The sequence below is a fragment of the Balaenoptera ricei genome, chromosome 11, assembly GCF_028023285.1.
Source record: "Balaenoptera ricei isolate mBalRic1 chromosome 11, mBalRic1.hap2, whole genome shotgun sequence".
Lineage (NCBI taxonomy): Eukaryota > Metazoa > Chordata > Mammalia > Artiodactyla > Balaenopteridae > Balaenoptera > Balaenoptera ricei.
This window is the reverse complement of record NC_082649.1, coordinates 50385474-50390934: the sequence shown is the minus strand read 5'-3', so window position 1 is coordinate 50390934 and position 5461 is coordinate 50385474. Positions and strand designations below refer to the sequence as shown.

The window sequence follows — 5461 nt, the reverse complement described above, 5'->3', positions numbered from 1 at the left end:
CTCATGTCCTGTGGAGCCTGCTTTGCATTCTCGGTGAACACATCGTAATATTCAGAATGCAAATTAAATTTTATGGGTGCCATAACCTTGGCCATTTATTGCAGTAGATTCCGTAATTGCCTGATGCTGCTAATACTGCCAAGACTACTTTGGCATTTTTTTAAATACTTTTGCAGCTAGAGATGCCACGTTGATTAAGCAATCCTGGTGTTTCTTTGCACAACTTCTTAGGCTAATGTATTAGTTAAGGTCCTTTTGCTACAAGCAACCAGAGTCAGTCACAGTGAGAGACTGACAGTAAAACTGAAGATAACATATATTAGTATACTCAAGTTCAAGTGTATTTCTCAAGTACCTGAGAACTAAGTAGAGGTAACATTCTAAGGGAAAATAGGGTTGCACCAAAACACAAGGAGAGTCAGAAAAAAATAGGTCAGTTTAAGACCAACCGGTGACTACAAGTTATACTAGACGGTAAAGTTGTTTCTGAATAATTTGAACCACAAAAGTATCTCCAGTTTGTCCCAACTTTGAAGAAAAGCACGCAGCATTAGGATTATGGCCAGAGGAGAAAAGTCAGGGCTACTATTGACTTATGTGATACCTGTGTGTGAATTAGAGAAAGTCCCCATTCCTCTGGGCAGATCAAATCAGCCCTAGTCAGGGACAAACAGCCAGTGCAGCAGGCAGCAGAGTCTCGGGAGACATAGATCTGTGTTCAGGAGCCAGAAAGCCTCCCCAAAGGTGGCTGCCAGCACACGGCCCCCCCCCACCAGGTCATACACTGTGAGTGATTCCTCCTTCAACCTATACCTCCTTGTACTGCCTATTAGTAAACATCTCACTCGGTTCCAAATACAGTGTCGGCATCAAGAAAAGTAAATGATGATGAGACCAAAATCTGTCGTCATCTCTGCTGTCCGCTGACCCATTCCTGGAATTTCTATTAACCAATTTTTCCCCTCTGCATAGATGTTTACCACCCATTTATCATGGCAAAGTGTGATCACTGGACACTTACATCCTCTTATAAAAGGTGGCTTCCGCGGACAAGCTGAGACCTGGTCCTTCTACCCGGAAAGGCAGTTGCTCTGTGCCCTCTGGGCTTGAGCCCCATCCCAGGGGCTCTGCACCCCTTCACAGGTTCATCAGAAAGCCTTATCACAACCTTTAAAAATGCACCCCACAGAGTGGTCTTGAGGATTACATGTTCTATTATGAGCTTAGACACCTAGCACAGTGCCAGGCACATACTAAGAGTTTAATAAATGTTAGCTATTATCACTCATGTAAAGGAAAGTGGAGTGTCTAAGCAAATACACATTGAGCTTAGTTTTTAAACTCTGAGTAATTAAGGCCCTCAAATTACTTGCATCAATCACAAACTGTCTTTTGCTTGAAAAATGGCTTAGATAACGCTTTCTCAATTTCCCACCATGAACCTCCTATGCTTTTCACTCTGAAATAAACAGAAGGTGTGGCAGAGGAGCAGATGTTATCTGCACAGCCCACGTCTCCATGGTCTCCACCATCTCAGTCCATTCTGGTGTGCAGGATGGGACAGGGGCTTGGGGATACCGTCTCCAGGAGTGGCCCTCAACCAATGACCAGTGGCAACTGGTATAGAAATCCCCCAGCCTCCTCACCCCTGATGGGGGGCAGCAGCTCCCAGAGCTCCCAGCAAAACTGAGCTCCAGGTGCCCATGGTGGAGACCTGCCAACAACACACTGTCAGTGTACCCTTCCACGACCACCAGAATGTGTTGTATGGAATCACCATCCAAATAAATCACTTGAGCCCTCATCTTGTCTGATTCTGGGGAAAACCCCAACTCAGACAGTCAGCAACATAAATACACAAGCTAAAAAAATTGGGCTTTAAACATATTTGTCTCCAAATTAAAAAACTACTAAGACACACACCAGTCGAATTCAAGAGACTCCAACTTATTCTACTTTAGGTAGAATTTGTTTGGGGCTTTAGATATTTAATGGTTTCAGGAGAACTACTTCTTTTTAAAATATTTGGCTCACAAATGCTATCACACAGTGAACATTGTTCTTTACTTTGATCTCATTTGAGACTGGAAGAGTGACTTTGACCTTGTTTAGAGATGCCTTGCACCCTTGGGCTCCAAGCTTTCTCTCCCGCACCCCAAGCTCCATTTAGTGCCAACAAAACATGACTTTATATTTCAAATAAAAATATCTTTGAAAAGGCTCACTAAAGGGTTCATAAGATGTGCTGGTGTTTGAAATGAGTCTAAGGTGTATAAATGAATCAGGAACACACAGATTAAGTTTCCCTTGAAATAGAGAGTCTTCAAAAGAAAGGAATCCTTGGGAGAAAATACTTATAAGGATTTACTGCTTTGTTTCGTTTGCTTGTTGTTTCGTTTTGTTAAACATTTGAAAGATTGTTGAAATTTTTCTCTTCAATAAAAATACCCCTGAATTCTCTTAAAATTGCTGTTAAGAAGGACCATGAGAGGGCCGGAACCGGGTCCCAAAGCTACGATGGAGGGGGACGTGCTTGACACTCTAGAGGCGCTGGGGTATAAGGGACCACTGTTAGAAGAGCAAGCCCTTATGAAGGCAGCAGAGGGTGGACTGTCTTCACCTGAATTTTCAGAGCTCTGTGTTTGGTTAGGCTCTCAAATAAAATCATTGTGCAACTTGGAAGAAAGTATCACTTCAGCTGGGAAAGATGATCTAGAAAGCTTCCAGCTTGAGATGTGGCTTTTTAAAAGAAATGGCATGTCCATATTCTGTACTCGTATCAGGAGACATTAAAGACCGTTTAAAAAAGAAGGATGACTGTTTGAAACTTCTATTATTTTTAAGTACAGAGCTTCAAGCTTTACAGATACTACAGAACAAGAAACGTAAAAATTCTCAATTAGATAAAAATAGTGAAATTTATCAGGAAGTTCAAGCTATCTGCGATACCCTTGGTATTCCCAAGTCAACAACTTCTGACATTCCACTTATGCTGAACCAAGTGGAATCAAAGGTGAAAGATATTCTCTCACAAGTCCAGAAAAATCATGTGGGAAAACCACTGCTAAAAATTGATTTAAGTCTGGAACAGGCGGAACAACTGGAAAGAATGATGCCCTTTCCTGTGAATATGAGTGCCGTCGGCGGATGTTGATGAAACGATTAGATGTAACAGTGCAGTCCTTTGGAGGGTCTGATAGAGCAAAGATAAAAACAGATGACATAGCAAGAATTTACCAGCCTAAGCGTTATGCTTTGTCACCCAAGACAACAATAACCTTGGCACATCTACTTGCTGCCCGTGATGATATATCCAAGATCATCAGTACAAGTAGTGGCTCCAGCCAGGAGAAGACAGCATGTGCCATTAATAAGGTGCTGATGGGAAGAGTGCCTGACAGGGGAGGACGGCCGAATGAAATTGAACCACCACCCCCTGAAATGCCCCCTTGACAAAAGAGACAAGAAGGCGGCGGAAGGGGTGGTTGGGGTGGTGGAGGTGGAGGTGGTGGTAGAGGAGGTAGTGGGAGTGGTAGAGGTGGTTGGGGAGGGGGAAGGGGGTGGAGTGGAGGTGGAGGAGGGGGTGGTAGAGGAGGAGGTTTCTAAGGCAGGGGAGATTATGGTGGAAGAGGGGGCTATGGAGGAAGAGGGGGCTATGGTGGAAGAGGTTATGGAGATCCATGAGGAGGAGGTGGTGGTGGATATAGAAGATATTAAAAGCTACAGCATTTAGATAGCAGGCTTACTTCTTAATAGATACATTAGGCATAGTGTTCTAAATAACTACTTGAATGTCATCTTTGTAGTAAACACCATGTTAGATTCCCTGATGATATCATTCTTGAATTGGGTTTAGTATGTAAAGAGCATTGTTTTATACTACTATTTGATCTCTTAGACAAAGTGATGATTTTTTCCATATCCTGTGTACTCTTGAGCATGTTATATCTTTTTAAAAAACAAAAAGAAACGAGCAAAAATTATTGTTAAAAGTGTAAATATATTATTACCATCAAACTTGGAAAACAGAAAGTATTTTATTGTCATGATTGAATTTAGATTGTTACCTGTATTTTATTCAGGTCTGAAACACATAAAGGACCCCACTTGTAGTGGAAAGGAAAAAAAAAAAATTGCTGTTAAGAGACAGTCATTTCTATGGGCAATAAATATTTAAAGTTCTTGTTACTTAGAGAACAAAATTCTAGAGGTTCTGTCAATCCCCCCAAAATTGTTTTAATGTCCTAAAATGAAATATCTTTAAGGACTGGGCAATCTAACATGAATAGACTTCAGCATATGTTTACATTCGTGCCAAATTTATAAAGTTATCAGCATTACAGCTCAGGAAAAACAATCTGTAAGAAAGATTGAAATTCCTTTACAATTTGCAAATTCATTTGCTTGACTTCCATCAAAGCTAAAAAAAATTTTTGGTAAATTATTATCATATCCAAATGTCTCCATGTTTTAAACACTTCATCGTAATTAAATATGCACCAAAGAAAGATTTTTTAAAAAAATACTTTTGCCTATGCATGACTAGGCTAACATGTAAAAATGTTAAACGAGATTTAAAAAACTCATTGTTTTCATAACCTGTGCTATAGAGTAGATGCAGTTAGACCTGAGAAAAATTAATTATAAATGATACAACACATGCCTGGTCCTCAAATATTTTAAATTAACTTTCTTTGACAAAAATGTACAATAGTGGGTTTCTGGGTAACCTCACTAAGAGCATTTCCTCTTAGGTATTTCTAATATTTTGCCTCTTATAGTTTTAATGGTCTATTATTTTTAAGAAGAAAAAGCACAGACAGTAATTACTTTTTCAATTTATAGATATATATATGTATTTTTAAAAAGTACTCTTCTTCCTTTTCACAAATCCTAGTCTAGTTGTCCTTTTTTCCCTTCTGGTTACATCTCAATGGTGACCTCTCCTGTCTCTTGCCCCTATACACCCCACACATACCACATACATCACACACACACACCCCACACACATACCACATACATCACACACACACCCCACATACAACACACATACACACACGCCCACACACATGCCACATACATCACACACACACACCACATACCACACCACACATACACACACACACCAAACCACACAAACACACCACACACACATACCACATACATCACATCCCCCCCAGGGATTCTTTTGTCTCTGTGTGTCTCTCTCTCTGGCTTCCTCTCTTCGATTCTTTCACTCTTCCCTACTTCCCTATGTAAACCTCTCAAAGAAACTTATTCTTCAGTATTAAAGCACAAATAATTAATTTGCCAAGATTATGTTGATAAAAGGGAGCAAATAATAAATGATGATAGCAAGTGATAAAAGCAAGCAAATCAATCAGTTTTATAAAGAGTGAACACCAGCTGCTGCCACAGAACAATACAGGAGCTCGATCATTTAACATGTTAAATGTGAGTT

General features: G+C 40.3%; 1 pseudogene; it reads left to right on the top strand.

Annotated features, from left to right (window-relative positions):
* Positions 1–2484: 2484 nt before the first annotated feature.
* Positions 2485–3684, top strand: LOC132374066 (protein FAM98B-like; annotated as a pseudogene).
* The last annotated feature ends 1777 nt before the right edge of the window (positions 3685–5461 follow it).